The sequence below is a fragment of the Anolis sagrei genome, chromosome 3, assembly GCF_037176765.1.
Source record: "Anolis sagrei isolate rAnoSag1 chromosome 3, rAnoSag1.mat, whole genome shotgun sequence".
NCBI lineage: Eukaryota > Metazoa > Chordata > Lepidosauria > Squamata > Dactyloidae > Anolis > Anolis sagrei.
Genome location: NC_090023.1, coordinates 113,824,218 through 113,847,377, shown reverse-complemented (window position 1 = coordinate 113,847,377; position 23,160 = coordinate 113,824,218). Strand labels below are relative to the sequence as shown.

General features: G+C 36.9%; 1 protein-coding gene across 2 annotated transcripts in view; it reads right to left on the bottom strand.

Moving 5' to 3' along the window:
• Positions 1-23,160, bottom strand: part of FGF14 (fibroblast growth factor 14) — a 378,674-nt gene that overhangs the window by 140,968 nt on the left and 214,546 nt on the right. Inside the window, exon 2 of one of the 2 annotated variants that reach the window (XM_060769575.2) lies at positions 22,931-22,970. The exons of the other annotated variant lie outside the window; for it this stretch is intronic. The gene's annotated coding sequence lies outside the window, so the exon portion shown is untranslated. The remainder of the gene's footprint in view (positions 1-22,930; positions 22,971-23,160) is intronic. 2 annotated transcript variants of the gene reach the window in all.

Below are 23,160 nucleotides of genomic sequence, written 5' to 3'. Positions count from 1 at the left end.
AGCTAATTTGTTTGTCATTATCAGACATTGTCATCTTCGCTTTAACAGTGCAATCATGTTTTTCTTTGTGTTACTGTAACAGAAGGATAAATATACAGAAGATAAGAAATGAGTTTCTTTACTCAGCCATTATATGTGTAAATGCAAAAATGATACCACAGTAAAAAAAATATGGTACAATTTAAACATTTTGGACTACATATACTGTAATTAATAGAATTTATAAAGAAATGCTGTATATATATGTATATATATGTATATATATCTATATATATGTATGTGTGTGTGTGTGTGTGTGTGTGTATAATTGAAATCAACCATCAGAAAAGATCTGTGTATAAAGTAAAAGAGATCATAACACTATGGGATGAGGTTACTAAAAATAAAAGCTAGACAGACAATGGAGATGAATTATACATTTTAAAATGGACTCCATCTGCTCAAATGCAATTATTGTTTGCAGGTCCTGCTGATCAGAAGATGAATTACCAGCATGAAGAATTAGACTATTACCATCCAGAAGCTATACTTGTACATAACAGAGTTGCCATAGCCCTATTTAAGAATTGGCATTTAGTTAATGGGTAAATTTACTCTAAGAAATGTAAGGATCTTCTCCCTTATCCCACTTTATCTTCACAACCACCATGTTAGGCAGATCATGCTGGGAAAAAGAGCCCAAGTTTACTAGGTAAGTATCAAAGTTAACACATCGATTCTGTATTCAGAAGTCTGTCTGCCCCCCTCCCATGCATATCCAACTAGAACCACATAAAGGAGAAAGCAGGGATCTCTCTTTTGTCCTTGCCCCCTTCATTGCATCTTCCACATCCTGGTGCAGATCAACAGGGGGGAATTCCTTCTCGATTGGTTTCTCATGAGGCAGCCAGGCTAGTTCATTGCAGCAAAATAACAAGGAAGGTTGGGTTCCTTAATAGGCTTCATTCAGTATTAGTTTTCATGAACTATATGTCAAATTATTAGTTGCATTTGAGGACCTGCCTGAACATTTATGCAAAATAAAACTGTTCATTCTTTAAGGAATAACAATACTTTCTTCTTGTGTTTTTTTTCTTGTACTCATGAAGGCTGATTCTAAATTGTTACATGACTAACTCCAATCCTTGGAACATCAGTGACTCTGCTCTAAGCATGACTATCTGGATCCAACTCACTGAATGCCTTTAGTGAAGTAAACAGCATAAGCACTTACAATTTGAATCACTTTATGGTTGTCTGGGAGCTGAATTTTGTGCGTGTGTGTCAGGAGAGACTTAAGAAACTGCAAGTTACTTCTGGTGTGAGAGAATTGGCCATCTGCAAGGACATGGCCCAGGGGCCACCCATATGTTTTGAGCTGAATGAATTGTGCAAATACAATGAGGGTTCTGCCCCCACCCTGGCTTCTGTGTCATTAGGAATCTAGAGTTTTCTATGAAGGAAACTGTACCCTGATACATAACTGTAATGTATTAATGCATTCTGCTGTTTGTGTATCCCTCTGTCGGTGATTCGGAAGCTCAAGTTGGTACAAAATGCAGCTGCTCGGCTTCTTGCGGGAATTCCGATGAGATGCCACATAACACCAATCTTACTACAGCTGCATTGGTTACCAATTGAGCACTGGATCACTTTCAAAGTGATGGTACTCACCTTTAAGGCCTTGCATGGTCTGGGGCCAATGTATCTGAGGGATCGTCTCACCCCCTACCAACCCCAGAGATCCCTCCGTTCTGAGGACCAAGATCTATTGGAAGTCCCCAGTGTCAAGACCTTGCATCTAACGGCAACCAGACGCAGAGCCTTCACAGCAGTGGCGCCATCAGTCTGGAATGCTCTGCCACCTGAAGTTCGTGCCCTGCGGGACTTACCAGCTTTCCGCAGGGCATGTAAAACATACCTGTTCCGACAGGCTTTTAATGTTTGATACTGTTGTTTTTAAATTGTTTTAAAATGCTTTTAAACTTTGTTAGATTTTAGCTATTCTTGTAAGCCGCTCCGAGCCCCAGGGGAGTGGCGGCATATAAGTTTAAATAATAATAATAATATGTGTGCTTCCACTGTTACACACACACACAAACCACTAACTACTTAAAAGTTGCACACATGCAATATTCTACTCTCCCTTTAGAGGGCCTTGGAACACATCCATGCGGGAACCTGGAGGGCTCCCTGTAATACAGTCTTAATTTTGTTGCAATAATTGAGCAACATAAAGTATAAATAGGAAAGTTATGTAACAATTATACCCAATTGAAAAAATATGTGAAATTATCCAACTTTAAATAAATTATATAAATTCCAATAAACTATGGGGTTTGGTAATGATTATGTTATTTTAGAAAGTGATGGACTCGCTATAGAGATTTGTGTTCCCTCTATTTCTGGCTGCAATAATAATGTAAGAAATTCCTTGTTTTGTGCCAGGTAAATGGCTTAAAACCTTTATGCCTTTTACACATAATGGAAATAGGTATTGCCACTCAGTTGTTATTCCTTGAGAAGACTTCTTGATAGCAAACCGCACGCACACACACACACACACACATATAAGATGAAGTGGGGGCATTCATATTTGCATTCTGAGCATGATACTTTAATGCATTTCTGTGCATCACATAGAACAGCCTGAATCCTCTGTGTCATGAATCTAGGTCACACAAAGAACTAAAAATGTTACCTTTTTGATAGACAAGATGGATATGTATGTTAATTAACTGTCTGGGAAAGTGTTAGCTAATCGTTTTCTATTTCTCACCCCTTCACCAACAGAGGACATCCAATTTCCTTCCCAGAGTGAGAGGAGAAAAGTCATTCATAATATACAGCTGGCAGACATTTGAGAGAACCAAAAGCTTCGGTTTGAAATTGGCATTATATGAATATTCCTCAGGGAACAGAATCCCCTACTCCAACACCTTCTTTTTCAAAGTAAACAGGCACCAAGAAAATGAAATGGTTTCATCCTTTCATTTCAATGCTAAAATTTGGTTGTCACTCAAGATTTAATCTGGGATGTAGAAGAGATGTGGTGTGTATAACATTAGTACACTGCAAGATGTTCCAACCCTACCTACAGCTATATCCAATTGGGTGTATTTAGACCCTTCAAAGTGGAAGGTAAAAGGAAGAGGGGCCGACCAAGGGCAAGATGGATGGATGGCATCCTTGAAGTGACTGGAATGACCTTGAGGGAGCTGGGGGTGGTGACGGCTGACAGGGAGTTCTGGCGTGGGCTGGTCCATAAAGTCATGAAGAGTCGGAGACGACTGAACGAATGAACAACAAGACCCTTCATATTCAAATCAATATGTCTTTATCCTAAAATAGTTAAATTTGGCTGGTTCTTGCCACCAGGTATTAATGGGATACACACTACATAGATGGATCATCGTTGCCTTCAACTATTGGGATGAGCCAGACTGTAAAAATGAACATTTTACAAATGTGTGTGTGTGCACGCTTTCATGTCACCTGCTAATTTATGGCAACCCCATTAATATTGTATGGTTTTCTTAGGCAAGGAGTGCTCAGAGGTGGTCTTATTAGTTCCTTTCTTTCAAGAGTTGATTTGAAGAATCCTTAAAACAACAACAACAAAATCACAAAAGTTTCAGCAACTTCCATGGCCTTTGTATGCAGCAGTTCACACATCTCCGTGCTACTCACAAGAGGCATATTCACTGAAATAGTAGCAGGGAACTATTCTACTGGAAAATATTTGGATGGATCAAGTTCTCAGGTTCTATCTTGTGTATTCCAAGGGAAGTAATACTCAATCTGTTGTGATTTACATCAGACACTCATTAAACTAGAGAAAAAAGTAATATTTAGCTACACTGTGTAAGATGATAAATTAGAGGTGGAATGTTCCATCTTGTGGAGCTGGTTTGGAGCAGAGTCATCAATTTACTAGAAAAATGTGACATTAAAAATGCCTTCAGGTTCTTATTGTCACATTTTTTTGGTTACAAAGCCAGACATTTGTCCAAGTTATAAAAACAGCTGAGTGGAGCCATAATCTTTTTAGTAAATGTCAATGGAGCTGTTGTAAGGCGTGCTAAAACTGTGCAGCCAACCACACAAGCATTAGGCTGCCCGGGTGATTATCATTTTGCCTACACATGCTTTTGAAATCAGTTCAAATGAGAGTAAAAGTGTATCAATTCTTGCAGTACAAGCCTTTGCAATGTAATCTCTACTAAGTTCAATGGGGCTCACTCCCCAATAACTAGGGTTGTTTACAACCTTATTTTTATATTAAAAAATTCTGAAATTTAAAACCAGATTTTTAAAATATTATTTATTTATTTATTTATTTATATTTATTTATTTGAAACATTTATATTTCACCCTTCTCGCCCTGAAGGGGACTCAGGGAGGAGCACAATATAAATGGCAAACATTCAATGCCAGGACATAAATAGATTATACACATACATAAACATTAAAATCATTTCTCTCAACAGTAAAATCTGTATTGAATATGGTTTCAGTGCCCAGAAAAGTTGTGTTTTTATTGTACTGTATTTTTTATTTTTTTAAAAATAATGGGAAATGATACCCCAGAAATATGTCATTAAAAACCTGGATGCTGAATTATACTTGCTTTGTGTTCTTAAAGACAAGGCAGTGGATCCAGTATCGATACTGGTTGTTCTGCCGTCACTCAGAGGCAAACCAATGATTCTGGCCAATATTACATGTTCTGTGGTCTGAAAGAAGCTCTAGAGATCTTTAAACTAGACACTGCGATGCTAGAAGTTATTACATTGTTACGGGTCACTAATTCAATTGTGAACATTTATCATCATTAGCAGAAACAGTAGTTGCAATTTCTAGCAGAATAAGCTTTTACCTTGCACCCAAATTCAACAGACCTAATTAAGAAAGCCCATTAAATTGCTATTTATCACAATAACCTGACAGCCATGTTTTATAATATATGGTGCAATTGCCTGATTTACCAGCAGTGGACACTGTTACACTAGTTATCAGCAAAAAGAAAAAAGAAAAAAGGAAAGTCTGCAAAAATGTACATAATTTCTAGCATTTGCTGCTTGCAATATCACAGAAACCTGTAATAAAAAGGAACACCACCTGTTGTCAATAAAATGGACGTGAGAAATGGGTTTGCATGTGTGCATGGCAGAAAGACACTTTGCTTTAAAAATAGGTACTGAGTAAAACTAAAGATAAGCTGTAAACAATTCTGTTTAAAGTAACCAAGATTTATAATGCAGAATCAGCTTTTGAATTATACAGAGCTGTTGTTTATCAGGGGTTATGTTTTATACTCATACACACAGAAACAATATTTGTGGATCAAGACATAGTGTTATCCATTTTCAAAATGGTAAAGCAGGAAGCTTTCTGAAGACCAGTTAGTTTGCCTAGTTAGAAAACATACTAGAAAACCAATACGACAAAAACATTTCTCTTTGTAAATACAAAAGTTCCCTTGCAAAGTAGAGAACAGAAATCAAGAGAAAAATAAGTAGATTTTAATATTATCTAAATTCAACATGACATAATGATATAGTATATATTTTATACTCATGTATAAATTGACCTCACCTATAAATTGAGGGTAGATTTTGTGGCCCCAATTTATAAATTTTGATATGAACCACAAACCAACTTTAAGCGTCATTCTTTAGAGAGAAAATATGTATTATATCATTGTTTTTAATGGAAGTTGATCATCCACGGATTTTGGTATCCATGAGGGTTTCCTGAAACCAAACCTCAATAGCTACCAAGTACCTGTTGTAGACAGCACAATACACTTTTGTTTGATTCCTGCCTTTGTCACATCAGTATACAATTCTGTTTAAATTACAATGAAGATCACAAGAGGATCAGAAGATAAGTGAAAGAGCTGTGAAAAAATAATGGTTCAAAGACCAGATTTTAAGAATCTGTCATGTACCCTTTCAGGATGATAAGAAAAATAGCTTTCCATGTGTCTGGACTTTGTCCACTTCACTTGTAAAAGTAGGGCCTTCATAGATATGAATAAGGGATTTCGCCTCTGATTTAGTTTGCCTCACTAGGAACTTTTTCAAAAATGATGCTGTAACTAACTTCCCATAATCTTTACCAATTCATGGATGAAAACTGGGACATGTCTGTGTGACCGACATCACAAAAGGGGAAAATTATAATGAAGAAGAATGCACAAATTAGGAGAGGCTGTGCCAGTTTGATTTTGCCTGAGTCTACTGGGAAGGGCAAAACTCCCCTTATTCTTTCTTTGCCCCTCTGAACACCATTTCCCACAAGAGAAGAGAAGACAAAGAGCAGAAATAGGAGAAAGATAGAAAGACTGGGACATTTTAAAAGCAATGGAAAAAGTGGGAAGACAGAGGATGGAGGGAATAGCTTGCTCCATCACAAGATACCCGTTCTCTTACTGGAAAATTGCAATAAAAAAAATTCTGCTTTAGAGCAGGGGTCCTCAAACTTTTTAAACAGAGGGCCAGGTCACAGTCCCTCAAATGTTGGAGGGCCGGATTATAATTTGAAAAACAACGTGAATGAATTCCCATGCACACTGCACATATCTGATTTGTAGTGCAAAAAACACTTTAAAACAATACAATAATTAATATATTGTCGAAGGCTTTCATGGTTGGAATCACTAGGTTCTTGTGGGTTTTTTTCGGGCTATAGGGCCATGTTCTAGAGGCATTTCTCCTGACGTTTTGCCTGCATCTATGGCAAGCATCCTCAGAGGTAGTGAGGTCTGTTGGAATTAGGACAATGGGTTTATATATCTGTGGAGAGGCTGGGGTGGGGCAAGGAGCTCTTCCCTGCTGGAGCTAGGTGTGAATGTTTCAACTGACCACCTTCATATACAATAATTAAACTGAGGAACAATTTTAACAAATATAAACTTATTAGTATTTTAATGGAAAGTGTAGGCCTGCTTTTGGCTGATGACATAGGATTGTTGTTGTTGTTGTTGTTGTTGTTGTTGTTGTTGTGTGCTTTCAAGTCATTTCAGACTTAGGTTGATCCTGAGCGAGGGCCGGGTAAATGACCTTGGAGGACCGTATCCAGCCCCTGGGCCTAAGTTTGAGGACCCCTGCTTTAGAGTTATTGAAAAGTTATTCATAACATCTGGGAGCTAAAGTTCAAGACCATAACTTTTCCAGAGCATGTCAGGGCCCTTCCACACAACCCTATATCCCAGAATATCAAGGCAGAAAATACCACATTATCTGAGTGTGGATTCAGATAACCCAGTTCAAAGCAGATATTGTGGGATTTTCAGCCTAGATATTCTGGAATATAGGGCTCTGTGGAAGGACCCTCAGCAACGGTGTTTTAGTCTTTCTGGCCTTTCCAAACTTATCAAGCAGACTAAGATCCTATTTGGCTTTCAGAACACCTAGACCTGCCAAGCTGTTTTAAAAGGATTAACCTTCCTCTGTGATGTCAACTTTGTCTGTAATACCAGACTAAATGGTAATATGGCATTCACTTTTTAAACAAATGACTATAAAATAAAGGACGCTTACCACAACAGCCAAAGAAACATCAAGTCCTTAAATGATATTCTTTTAAAGGACAATTCGTAGTGCAATTTAACCTTAATTCTCTAATGTGAATAATTTAAATATGCAATGATGATGGCAGATATGACCAAATGTTTTTCACAACTGTCCTTGAAAAATATTGTGTGTACAAAGCTTTCGTTCTTCAGTCTCTGGAGACTGGGAAGATACAAGTAAGGGACATGTCTTCCACTACTGAAAACCCTTGGGGAAGAGGGAAAGAAGAAGCCAGACAATTTTATATTACAAAGTTAGCTTGTAGAATAAAAGCATTTTTTTCTTCTTACTTTGTAGCTACAGGAGTTAGTTTCTAATAACTAGCGGCAAATGCTTTTCATATGCTCTTTTTTCTCTCCAAATATGATAAAATGTTTTTTTACATCTGTCTCCTATATTATATGAAATACTGAAAGCACTATCATACTGATTTATTTGAACATTATTTTATGGTGGGTGCTTTCAAGTAATTTTAATTAGCAGTCAAATAAGTTTTGGTGTGTGTGTGTGTGTGTGTGTGTATAATAACACACACACACACATATATATTAGTGATTAGACTGTAATAACAACATGGAATACCCCTAAACTAAGGCCATTTACCTAAGTCAATACAATCAACTATAATAATCTTACATATCTGTTTGCATTAAGTCCAGTCACTTCTCATGGGTCTCCTTTCCAACAATAAACTATTATGTCTCAAAGTACTCAAGTATTCTTGTACTGTATGTGTTGGAATCAGATCTTTATTATAGAGGAGAAATTGTGACCAGATTTCTATTAAACCATCTTCCTTTATTCAGTCAAAGGTAGTGAGTTGATTTTTCAGATAGGGTAATAAGCCAAACTGTTATCAAGGAATCTTAATGAGAAACCTTGCAAGGTTTTCCAAAATGTTATTTCCATGCTGGCAGCTCCCAATAATACTGAGGTAAGATTTCTAAGCAAAAGCTTTCCATTGTCACTATCAAAGATGAAGAAGAGTTGTAGCATATCCTTCAGTTGGATCATTTGGTAGACATTATACTCAATCACTCTGTTCTTTCCTTCCAAAAAGCTTTCACCTTGGGACATTATAACCACATGTGTTCTAATGAACCTGTCCTCCACAACCCCTTCAGCAGCTTTTTGAAACATCCCTATTGATTTTATGTCATTTAGTTGAATATATATGCCTCCCATGAACTACTTTAAGTACACATATCTTTTGCTGCTGCTGAAACAGTTTTAAAGGAGAGAAAGGAACAAATGTTATTCTGAAAGTACTCACAACTTGAAGATAGTTTTAATACTTGAGAATAAACAGAAACTTATAACATGGAGTATCAGAGGATTAAAATGCAATGTCTGATGCAAATCTTACTTAGCTTGTTCCCATCAGCCTGAAGGATGAATGTTATCTAAATGGACACATGACCACTGTGTTTCTAAATGCACAAAAACTTGGATTTGGGGGAGTCTGAAAATGCTGCAATTGATTTACTCACCTGAGATAGTAACTCAACATCCCCATTCTCACCCCTTATCACTCTGATGAGAATCTTATATGTGGCCTAGGAGCTTGATCTTCTCTCTCATTTTATGTGGTCATTAAAGGCACTTGGTCCAACATTTGAAATGCCATGTGCATGTTTGGAAGCCTAGCTATTATGAGATTAATTAAAAGTTTTATAAGGTATAACAAAATATGTACATGATCATTTCATACATGCTGAACAGCAGCCATATCCATTCTAGGCTTCCCAGTGTGCTCCCGTTGTCTCCTCAATCTTGCCTCACTGAAAGAGAATGTTAACAGTACAAAAGTATGGGACTCAAGGAAAGAACAGCTGGATTATTTGTTGCAATGCGGAGCAGGGGCCCCATTCGCTTGCTGGGAGAGGGAGCCACACTGAGGACCCCTGCAAGTCTGGAGCCAGTCCGAATCAGCCCTGTCATGATCAGGTCTATTAACTACACAGAGAAGCAGACTATATGCTTCCCATTCCTTGTCTCTTTAATTTTTATTCTACCATTTAGCTGAAGCTAAAATGAACACTAATTAAAAGATTCTGTGCAGCAATTGTAATCTGTTGATCACAACATGCTATGAATATTCAAACACCAAGTGATGTTGAGATACTGCTCAGTTTTCAGCAGATATAATTGGATTTCATTTGTTGAGATGGCAGTCATGTCTCTTGCATGAACAAGGCCCCTGGAGTGTCTCTGCCAGTACACCTCCCTTCCTGTCACCTTTGGTTTACAATCCTGACATTAAAGGAGGTGATCCCAAGAATCGGCTTTTCAGTAAACAGCACGTATGAGCTGGCAGGGCTATTGGACATATAAAACTCTTAATAAAAATCCATATTTTAAATACAACAGTATTAATGAACCATTGACAACATGATTTACTGTGTGCTTCAATCGTCTGTTATCTGTGGCATTCGATAATTGAGGTCTACGGGTTAATTCAAGCAGATGACACCGATCAAGACTCCATCTGTCTTCAGATTACACTTAGCTATACAAATGGATTATTGTTTTAGAAAGCTGGAGAAGGAAAGATGGACTAGATTAGATTATTTGCAAGGAGAGGAACAAACACAGTAGATTCAGAAACAGCACAGTTCTGCTCTTAAGAATAGAATGCACAGTTTCCAACAACAATAATGGACATAGCAAATTGATTTTACCTAGGAAACCACCTAAAATTAATATCTGGGCATGCCACAACAAAGATGACAACACTTCCATCAATTTTTGCTTTCAGTTCTCACAAGAACCATAAAGTCTGATTAAAGCCAGGCTTTATGTTTTCAAAACAATTGTCAGCCATTAGCTTGTTTCTTCAGAATATCAGGTGATATACAGTACTTGTAATACATTAAATGAATAATTCTTTCATTTTGTGCTCTCCATTTAAATCCCAGTCCAAACTGCAGGCCTCATATTCACAAAATCTGGTATCATTTTTGAACCTGCCCACTTTTTTCCTCATCTGCTATCTATAGTAATGTTCCCATGAGTAATTAAAAAAAATGAAGATCTTGCACCATCTTTTGTGGTAAATTGGTTAGTACTAAAAGTTCCCTAACTGTGATGCATCTGGAATTTTGTACCAAAACAGATTTTGCTGCAAATAAGTCTGTGTAATGGGCAGCTCTCTAAGGATACTTAACAGCATTTTAAGCTTTAGATATATGAGATCTCCATGCAAGCATGTGCTCTAAGAGTTAATTGTGGGGACATTGTTTGGAGCTGGTTTTACAAAAGATTTATCATCTGATAAGAATAGAACAGAGCCATGAATAACTAAAACAGCAAACTTTCAGGTTTATGGGCGTTCCTTGTGTTAAAGCAGGGGTCCTCAAACTAAGGCCCGGGGGCCGAATGCGGCTCTCCAAGGTCATTTACCCGGCCCTCGCTCAGGGTCAACCTAAGTCTGAAACGACTTGAAAGCACACAACAACAACAACAACAATCCTATCTCATCAGCCAACACTTCTCATTGAAATACTAATAATTTTATATTTGTTAAAATTGTTCATTTTAATTATAGTATTGTTTTTAAGTGTCTTTTGCACTATAAATAAGATATGTGCAGTGTGCATGGAAATTCATTCACGTTTTTTCAAATTATAATCCAGCCCTCCAACAGTTTGAGGACCCCTGTGTTAAAGCTTTGCAAAGTGCTTTGCAAAGTCCACTGAGCATGGCCATCCAACAGCATCTGCCTGCTTAATAAACTATTTGTACTTCTGATGATATAGTGCTGGGCTTGAGTTTGGCTACTGACATTTATTGAAGCAGGCCTCTGCTTCAATCCTTGATACTTCCTATTGGTATGTTGTTACAAGGCTAGTAAAACACAAGGCTGAGATCACTGGGAACTTCTGTTAATCAGAAATCAGAATACCATAAGAGATAATCTGAAGTGTTTGACTCTTTAAACTCTGGTTTATATAAAAAAAAGATTTCTATAAAAGGAGCTTTTCAAAAAAGTACTTTAAACTCTAAACATTTCAAACTCTTCCAGTCAAATAACTTTTCCTTAAATGAAAACAAGGAATTGTGTAGCAGCCCAGCACAGCATAAATCTTAATGAATTGGAGCCAGCTTCCACAGATGCAACTGAACGAGCATCAATTATTTTGTGATGATTTATTCTTTAATTAAAAATTCAGAACAACGTCAGGCAAGATAATATGTGGGAAAGCAATACAGTGAACTCACTGAGTTTTATGAATGCATAACGCATGGTTTCTTGGGGTCTGGAAATCTGTGTAATTTGATTAGACAATTCCTTATCAATTTATTGAACAGTTGACTGGACATCCTAATCTGATCACCAAGAGAGGGTGATATTGACTGGAACAGTGTCTCTGCTTTTATGGGGAAGAGGGGAGGGAAGAGTGTGGAGAAAGCAGCAAACAAAAGAAATGGACTGTCAACCAGACTTAGAGTTAATCTAATTCTCTGCCTTTCCACAGACGCTAACTTGATTGCCATTCATTTTCTTACAGAATTAATAAGGAAAGGCTACTTAACTTGAAATGCAAACAGCTCACATTATTTTTGTTTGCAGACTCCCTGCAAGTGTGGCATGCATTGAAGTTTGACATTAAAATGTGCTGCACTTATAGCACACTCAGAACTAACAATGGGATCTGGCAAAGCAACACAACAACATGTCAGTTGGAACATGTTTAGTTATTCCCTAACTGACAGAGTGATACCCTTGGGGATGCGGAGTGTTGGGTTGCTATGATCCAAGCAAGAGAGAGAAAACATAACAATTTATTTCAGAGACTACTGGAAAATGGTACTTCGGTGTGTAGAGAAAAAAAAAAGAAACTCAGACGGCTTGTTCTCAGCATAAAAGTCCTTACATAATGTCTATTATTCATATTCCAGGTACATGTGGACTGCACACAAAAGGTGCTTTTTAAAGGGCATGCATTGAAAAAGACAAAAGTTTTCACTTATTCTGGAATACTGTCATTATATGACAGATTCATTTGCCTCAAGTCTTAGAAGCTAAGTAGGGTCAGCCCTTATTAGTACTTAGATGGGAAACTGCACCTGAATTCCATATATTGTAGGCTATATTGCATTGGAAGGAACTGTCAAAACCACCTCTTAAGAAAATCCCATGAAAAATTAGTGGGGTTGCTATATGTCTACAGGTTACATCAAAGCACATGCACACACATACCATGAGCACATAGACAAAGGTATAAGAGAAAAAATACCATCCTACACCAGTGGTTCCCAAACTTTTTTTTTTAACCAGGAACCACTTTGACCAGGGACCACTCTCCAATATTAGTACCAAAGGGGTTACGAATCACTTTTTGGTCAAGTTTAGATTACATTTGGTTATTTGGGGTGCTGATTCAGAAAATTGCATTGGACAGACCACATCAGCTCTAGTTTCTGATACGGAACATATGCCACCCAGTAGTCGCCATCTGCTCACCCACTGAAAACCATATTCAATAAGCCTCAGAATTATAAGAGGGTTTCGCGAGACCAATCACTCTTGTTGCAACGGTGTAGTAGCATTGTGGCCATGGACCATATTTTAGTTCTTGCAGACCTCTGGTTGTACATGGATCACAGGTTAGATACCACTGCTCTGCACTAAAGCACTAGAACTATCCTCAATTCCTTAGGATACACTATCCATGGGTACCAAACTGATGTACACTTGTGGTATACCCTTGGTAGTCCTTGCATAAGGATTTGTACACTCTAAAGGAAAATCAAACTAATAGTGGTGTAAATACACTCTTCATATTCTCTGTGATGTGGTAGAGCATATACTGTCTACAGAAGAAGCATGAAAAGTGTGTTTACATTTCACTGCCAGATGCAATAGAATGCAATCAATTTTTGAGCTTACAACTATTAAGTAACACAAGTGCCTTTCACCCAATTTTCATAACCATAATGTTAATTATACAAGTATTTAACCAATTATCTCACATATTTGTCTTCCATATGTGTGTTTATATATTATATAATGATATTGAATAATCACAGCATGTTAAACCTTTTTTCATAAAAAATAACCTGAATGAATAACATAATAAATAACATATTTAATAAATGTTACTGAAATCTTCCTCATCTTGGTTCTTTAGTTTGCTGTTATTCCTGGGTATGCAGGCAGAGCTTGGCAATTTTCTGGTTTGATTTAAGATTATTTTGTTCCAGGTTTTTCCCCCTGAAATGAATATTCAGTGCTAGAATAGTCAAAACTCAGCTTGGGCAGTATTGCTACCTAATTGGTTCACATATAAATTAAATTGCTTCCCTCAGAGATTTGTGAAATTTGTGTTGGAGAAAAACCAAACTTCAAATCATAATGAAATATGATTCACTATGTATATATTCATGAAATATGCATATGTTGAAATGCTGTCACTGGAAGTAGTGATGTTTATTTGAATTCTGCAGATATTTTCTGCACACTACTAGTTTCAACAAAAATAGATACCATAAGCACTGAAATTCCTGTTTCCACAGGAGAAAATATATTTTGCCCTTCACTTGCCAGCAACCTAAGTGACTGGAGAGTAAGCAATTAATAGTTTTAGATAAAAAATGAATGATATGAAAATTTCAACAGCTCATAGCTAGTTTAAAAACCCTATTGTTTTTAAAATAGCAGCCAAACCAGTAACATAATGTGACAGTAAAACAATTGAAACCATCTAAGGGTCTCTGTGAAGAGGCTTATAATGCAATTGTATGTAGTACTATTATCATGAATTATTTCATCTCCAATAATAAGGATTGCCACTTTTAATCCTTTCAGAATACCACTATGGTTATAACTATGACCATTACCTAGATGTGTAGCTGATAAGAAAGAGGTAAAATGAGTGTACACAGTTCCTTTCTGGCCATTTGATACACAACCTCTGAATGTCACCTACGTGTGTACAATTCAACTAATACAGGCAATAATCACTGTTGAGATTCTTTAATAAAATAAACCATCAGACTTATTTATTTATCCATCCTATATATGCTGAGCTTTATAGACATAGAGGTGTTTGGTTTATTCCAACATGTACCATGACAATGGTATATTACTTGTTCTGATGCAGGAGTACCTACATCACCAACTTCATCCACTCCAGCAACAATGCATCCCCTCACCTAAAGCACATACATTGCATATTCCCCCACTCCACCACCTAAGTTAGGAAATTCACTCTAGCGTCTTTCAAAGTATGAGGGCAGATGGAGAAATACATCCTGATCCAATCCAAGTGCACAATGAGATGGCGTAACCCAATGCTGCGGTCAGTTCTGAGCACTAGAGTTCAAGAGGGAACTAGACAAATTCCAACATGTCCAGAATTGGCAACTATAATGGTAAAAGGTCTGAAAACCAAACCCTTTGAGGAATGGCTTAGGTATGTTTAGCTTGGAGAAGAGATAACTGAAAGGTGCCATAATGACAAATATTTGAAAAGAAGTCATATAGAAGATGGAACAAGCTTATTTTCTCCTTCTCATAAAACTAGGACACAAACAAATACTGTGAAACTGAAAAAAAGATTCCACATAAACATTATGAAGATTTTTCTGATGGTAGAAGGTGGATTCCCCTTCATTGGAATTCTTTACATGGAGCCAGATGTAAAGCCAGAAGACCATCTCACCACAGTGCTTTAGCTGTTTTTTAATCACAATTTGTTTGTGTGTGTGGACTAGATGGCCCTTTTGGTCCCCTCCCGTCTATGACCTTACAGTTCTATGAGACAGTTGCACTAAATTGCAAGGCTCTGCAATATTTCTTTATGTGATCAGATTTTAAAATGTATCCCTAGGCATTTCTTTACATAAGTTCATTTTTCATTCTTTTAACATAATGATAGAATGAAGGAATAAGCAAAGTCAACCATGTTATTTCCATGAATATTTCTGCCTTTTCAGACATCAGCCACACATATCTCAGAACAAAATCATATCTGCAAAATGCAGATAGATAGCCTCTGCAATGCAGAGCTATATTACCACTATATTATCCATAAGTAGATTTTATCAGAGTTTACATTCAAAAGCAAAATGAGCAGTAAAGGCAGATTTCAATTTTTGGCTTATGTCTCCAGTCACTGCTTGTTCTCTCAGGACCAATAACAGTCTCAGATCTGTTACCTCCTTAGAATACAACAGTGAGGAGCACAGAAACATACATATTTGTACACTGATTTTTTTTATTACTGATGCTTATGCCTATCCTTACTGAAAAAGAACTCTTCTAGCACAAGAATGGCCACTGCAATGTAATGTTACTTTAATGTTATTTCACTGTGCTACACGCATCCAAGTGGAGTGGAGAGACAATAAAGAAGAAATGATATAGCAATATACTTTTTGACAAGGGTAAAGGATAAACGACATGAATGTGTGGACTAAAATATTGCAGGGTCATAAGACCCTGTTTTTACTAAATGCCGCATATAGAGAAAATAAATTTGAACATAATACACATTGAGATGTTTGACCTTCCATTACCATAGAAACATGATTCGTATCCTTGAATACACATTTCACAATGCGCTAGCTCTGAACTACCATCTGGCACCAGAACTCTGATGCTTTAGAAGAAATTTTGCTGAGAAATAAAAATAACTTCAATAGGTTTGGGATGGGGTAGGAGAGGCAAACATCTGCAGCTTCATTTAGACTCTATGAACACTAAAGGTGATTTGCTCCACTGGATAAGAGAGTCCTCTTTCTTTGAAGGTTCCTCTTTTAAGTAGCGATGTAACCCCTGTGTGAAATCATCCCTGTTCTTTGATTATGGAAAGTCCCTAACTGCCAGCAGTTTCCTTAGGTGCTTGGTTTTAGTTGCTGTATCATTATCAAAGACTCATGCATGTGACATTTTGAAATGGCATTTTCCTTTCTGTTTCTATAACTTCCCAGAAACAAAACAATTTAGAAAGAGCTAAGAATTTCATGTCCATGAATTCTCACTAGCAGGAACAAGTGACCTTTAGTTACGTTCTTAACAAACGTAGAAAAGATGGTGTAATCTAATCTTTTGGGCTTATTCTGAGATAGTTATTATTCATCATTATTTTCCCCTTATTTCCTTTCCATTACAATGAAAAAGAAAGGTGATATTCAGGCAGCAATGAGTAGAATAATACAATGAAGGGGCTCTGAATGAAGGCTCAATGAGTAAAATCTGTGGATAACTAAAGAATTGTTCTTTAATTATTGTAGCAACCAAATAGTGACATATGGAAAACAGTTTTCTTAATCACCATGATATTAATGTGCTTTAAAAAATCTCATTATAAAGTTATATACATTTCATAAGTATTTTCATTTTGTTGGCTGGATTATAGAAACATCAAAAGAACACAGAGATATATTTTTCTTATCAGGCTCCAAACACACATGGCTCAATGGAATAGTAGGGCCCCTTCTGAGCCCTTAGATAACTTTCTTCCCAAAGCCACAGCTTGAAGATGTTTGTTTACAGGTATACAATATTCTAAGAAATTGGATGCAGATTTAATATTTGCAACAAAAACATACGGCACCACCTTCCATAAAATTTCATCCCTCTGTTTTTGGTTTTTTAGTGGGTTAGAGGACATTTCACTACATCTGGATGTTATGTGCTCACTGTGATATCTTCAAGCTGTTGCCACTGCACAAAAAATTTCTTTGTGAGATTGAGAAGTATATCACAGCAGTATTTGATGAGGTTGCCATGAACTAAGGAACTAAGTTCCAAATCAGGTTAATCAGGTTCAAAATATAAATTATGACGTCTGAATAATTGCTCTTTGGTTGCTATGAAGTCTAAAATTAGAGTAATGAAAGCTTTTCTGAGAGCTTGTAAACCATTTTTTCTGTTATTTCCATTAGCTTCTTTGAAGGAAAAAACCTCTCAGAAAATCTGTGTTGTTGTGTGCCTTCAAGCCACTTCTGACTTATGGCAATCTCAAGGTGAAACTATCATGAGGTTTTCTCGACAAGCTTTGTTCAGGGGGGTTTGCCTTTGCCTTCCTCTAAAGCTGAGAGTATACAGCTTGCCTAAGGTCACTTTCCCTGGCTGTGTGAGCATTCAAACCCTAGTCCTTAAAATCCTAGTCCAACACTCAAACCAATATACTAGGCTAGCTTTCAGAGAAGCTACAAAGCTTCAAAAGAAAGAAAGGAAGGAAGAAAGGAAGAAAAGGAAAAGAAAGAAGAAAAATCAGAATGGTTTCTGTAATTGTCATCTTACAGCATTGTATCAAGAAGCTATATGGCTCCTTCCACAAGGTACTACTCACAATACATTTGATAATTGCAAACATGGCTGAGCAGGAATTCAAATGTGCTATGTATAAGGACCTCATCACATTGAGATCCTCAAGCTGGGGAACAGAGGGGACATCTGTGAGGCAGTGGGGGAAACTGTCACCCTGCACCCCTCATAGCCTGCATCACCCCTTACCCATCCCATGAAGGGGGCCGTTGCTGCCTGGCTTCCCCCTGCACTTTCCCTGGGATTACTCAATGAGAACATGGGAAAGCTCCCATGTTCTCAGGGCTCCATCCTATAATACTTCTAGAATGGAGCCAGGATGGAAACTCACTATAAGCAGCCATATGTCATGTGATGAGCTCCGGCGGTCTCTGTCTTGGGTTCATCCTGGAAGGTCCTAGGATGGAACTGCAAACCCGTGTGATGAAGTCCTAATGTTCAACCTGCACAAATTTCTGACTTGAGTGGGAAAAGCTACAACTTCTTTGAATCCATGCCCTGATTTGCTTAGTGTCATTTAGGTTCAGATTAGAGTTCCACTTTATATGCATCTTATTTGCTCCTCTCTTTCTTTTTGCTTGCTGGTAGGAGAGTAAGGAGGCAGCCATCCAGATCCCCCAAGAGAGGGAGTTCCTATGTCTAGGAGTAGCCACCATGAAGGTCTTTTTCCATTGTTCTTTCAAATATAAGGCAACACTTTAGTAATTTACAAAGCTGATTTCAGTTCCTATTACTTATTGGCAACTTTTGCTCTATGAACCCCAAGAGGTAAATAACCTGTTATGACATGTTTGCAGTGATGACTAGCAGAATTCTGACAGATGAATGCCCTCTGTTCACAATGTTTTACAATAAGAAAACGGAATATAACAATCTATATTATACGTTGGAACCAATGCCTACAATATCCATAAATCACCCATATTGTTTTCAGTTTTATCTTTTCTGTGCATCTTTGCAGATAAAAGCAGCCAGAGGGAAAAGGGTTTTTTTTTGTTTTGTTTCTGTTTTGTTTTAATTTTGCTACTGTAAAGTCTCAGTGTGACTTTGTTCTGTCAGCTGTCATGTCTCATATGGCAAACATGTTTTCTGAACACTCATTGGCCGATATAATGCAAGACTTATTACACTTTGAAAATTTTGTGTTAACCTGCAGGGCATGATAAATGATGTCTCCTACTATGCAAAAACACATTGAGAACCATACAGTATGCAAAGAAAGGACAGGGAAGGTCATATGCTACCAGCATTCTCCATACATCTACTACTAGGCAAGAAATTTAGTTTAAAACAATTTAAAGAAAATAATTTTAAACTTAATTCATTTCCTAAATAGGCTGAAAATGTATTATGTTGAGCATAGCTTGTCCCTAGTTGGATAGTTTTCAAACTGAACTGTTCAATTTATGAAACTCAAAGATGTAACTTTCCATTACATGTATCTTTCACTTTAACAATCAAGCTTGTGGATGACTGAGAGCTTATGTCATAAGATTAGTTAGGCTTCAGGAATGTAGACTCAAATGTGACACAGCTGTCTTTAAAAGGTATGTCTGCAACCCCCCATGATTCCATATTCTGCCAAAGTAAGTATTATTGGTGAAGAAATTGCGGTAGAAATGTGCGAAATAAATAAATAAATAAATTCCAAACTTGTCATTAAAAACTAATCATTTTTAATACTTAAAAAAAATCACCCTAATATTATGCCAGGATTTAGCAAGCACATTTCCCCAAGGCTATACTTTTCCTAAAATGTTATCTCTACCTGGTTAAAATGGTAGAAGAAAAAACAGTAATTTAATAAACAAATAATAAAAATCATTAAATTTTTCATCCTTTCCAGCTGAAAGAAATATGGCAGTATATGAATTAGGTCTTAATTCGCCGACTGTATCAAATTATTATCTCTACAGCAGAGAGTTATGCTATTACAATAAAATTTGGCACATGGATGTTTCTCTGCAACCATGCATTGCAGTAGGGATGATTCAGAATGCCTTCCATGGAAGTTCACAAAACCTTTTGTAGAGGAGTAATTACAAGAAATGGTCACTTTCCAACCAATAACCAAGACAGCTTGGAACAATACTGAAAGTCTCACAGGTTGTTCTTGGTTCAAACGACATGCCAGTTTTTATACAGTAGTTTGCACAGTCTTCTTCAGAGAGACCTTGCTGACTGCCCTCTGTTTCAGCCCACAGTAAGGGACCACTGAGGATTCTGCCATGCACTGGATTCTGCCCCAAACATTTAAAATGTTACTTGCTTGTTGCAACAATAGGATATCCACACCAGTACATACCACTGGCTGCCACAGTTATAAGTATATGTTTTGGTCCGTTTGTCTGTGTGTCTTGTTTTGTGAAAGATACTATTAGGTTTCCTCTCCAATTCAAGCACTTGCATTGCCAGCTAATTTAAAGGACCTTCTCTACCTGTAGTCTCTGGTTAATTTGGTGCATCAGGTTTCAGACAAAGCTTTATCACATAATGATCAGCACAAGAGACTCTGAATAAGCATATAAAAAACCCAGCAACTTTGGGTACATCTACACTGAAAATTCATGCAGTTTGACACTGCTTTCACTGCAGTGGCTCAATGCTATGGAATCCTGGGATTTGGACTTTGGTGAAGAAACAAGCACTCTTTGGCAGAGAAAGCTAAAGACATTGAAAATCTGCAACCCCCCATGATTCCATATTCTACCAAAGACTGCAAGATCCAAAGCATTTAGATATTCCTAAATTCCAGATCCAGTAAACAAGGATTGAAACAGTACTTTTTGCTAAGGACAGAGTCCACAGCCTTCAAACTTGTTTTAAAAGTACATTCAGAGCAAAGCATAAAATGATTAAAGCAGTACTGCTCCTTTTACAAGTATGTTTGAAATCAACATCAACATTAAAAGATGAATACATCTGTATTCTTCCCATCTTCCAAGGATCTGAAGAATATGTAAGGCCTCATTTAAGGTTAAAGCTGAACTATTGGTTCTGGCCTTTATATTTCATTTTAAGTCAAAGACAAATGCACGCTGGCCTAAAAACACTTGATAGTCACAGCTAGAGTATAACTACTGAATCAATGAGAATGTGGTATATCAACACTTATAAATGCTTAATAGATTTGACAAGGCTATTATATTTGATGCTAATATCTGCATTTAGACCTCTTGTTCTTGGAAGTTCCAAGAGAGAACTACCAAAGGATTAATATGACATGCAAAGATGCTATTAATCTGCCTTTGAAAAATATATTTAGCTATCATGAGTATTCCATATTGGCCACAGCATAGAAACATTCAAAAAAATTAACAAAAATCAAAATCAAATCAAGAGAAGTTTTAACATGAATCAGATTAACATCCTTTATCCCAAACATAACATTGAAAATGCTGTCTTTCTAAATCATCAAAAAAGACTTATTTTAATGTATGTTTTCTTGTATACTGTTTTCATGACTTCAATCACAAAATTACAAAGTCTCTTGAAAAAATCCTTATCACCAAATGAATACATTAACCAGTCAATGAATGAAAATCAAAATGAATATGTTTCTAACAATGCATTCATAAGAAACTCACTCAACACTGTATTGAGGCTGAGAAGCAAGGGGACAGTGGGGGATCTGTGGTGCAGCATAATGCTGTGTTCCCTTACTGTTGTGGGTCATGGGACTTTCTCCCTGGCTTCTTTTCTGAGGAGTTGGGTATACACCCAACTCCTCTGGGCTCTGTTTTGCTGTTCTGCTGTCATAGAGCCCAATGGAGCCCCATCAGAAGTAGCCTTCTATCATCTGATGGGCTCTGGGGGAGTCCATGCATACCACCAGCACAGGGAAGCACAGAGAAGATGCTTCTCAACCTCAATGTGATGAAGTCCTAAGATGAGATCTTATTATTTTAGAAAATCATTTAAATTTATATTAATACTTATACTCAAGAAGGTAATAAAATGACAACATATATTATAATGCTATGCTGTCTTACGTTGGATCTATACTGCCATATAATGCAGTGTGAATCTGCATATATGGCAGCACATGTTCATCTTAGTTTAGCTTTGTGTGATTTTAGTATTTTCACACACACACTTAAATTATAAGTAATATTGTTGTCTCTGAAGTGCTAGCTTTATATGTGCAGTTTTAGAGAGAGATTGTCAGATAGATAAAACAGACTTAGTCTATGTCTACTTAGTCTCTCATATTAGGTAGGTCCCATGTTGCACCCAGAGACTGCTACAACATGGAGAATGGGAGAAGATGGGAAGTGCCATCCCATGTCACAGCACCACTCAAGTCTAAGAGACGTGGGGTGGCAGTATAAACAGTTGAAGCCAGTTCCATCATGGCCCAACTATTTAAATGGGTCCAAGTCAGGGAATACTTGATCAAGGTTAATTTAATGTGGACTGACCTCCCGTTACCCTGAATTAGCTCCATGTGGCTTTTGGCCATCGGTGAGCTAGTCCAAGGCCATTTCATTTTACGTGGCCAGTGTAGATGTGCTGGATGGCAATTATCTCAATTAAATTGTAATAAAAAATTGTCAGTGAATGATAGAGTGCTTTTAGTTGAGGACACTGTTCATTCAATCCTTAACAAATTTATCACGTTAAGGAAACCTGGAAATAGGTAGAATAAATGACAAAAAGTAAACGCCCAAAGAAATATAATAGTGAGGATTTTATAAAATCTGCTGTATTTCCCACTGACAGCAGATAATTTATTCTCTAAATTTTTTAATTTGAAAAAAAAATCCAGAGTACACAATGATCATCAGTGTGGGCTATAATAAACTTATTATGTAGGCTAAGACTGGAACAATGCAAAATCGTATCAGAAGGTCTGCTAAAAATTCTTCAATGTTTTGGAAACTGTTTATCAACTTTTCCCACTCTGTTTTGTTTTAAAATGTAATCTGTTTCAGATGTTGTTTATGAAAATTCTTTGCTTTTTAAAAAAATGAAACCATGAGTATGAATAAAAATTGAATAAACCAGTGAGTGTATTCAACACACTGTCATGAGGTGAAAGGAAGGGAAAGGATGTAAGGAGAGAAAATTAATAAAATGAAGAATTACATACCACTATTTGTGTTTGTTGTAGTCCTTCTCCTTCTTCCATCCTACAAAACAAGATTCCATATAGCAACCATTATAGCTCTACTTACTAGGAAGTAAGCAGCAAAAAGACTAGTTTAAAGGAGGATACACAACAATGCTTCATTGTTTTCCATCATTCTTGATCATTGAAAAAACAAAGCATGTTGTTTCTGGAAATAGATATAATTTTAAATATTATTGGTATTTCTTCAA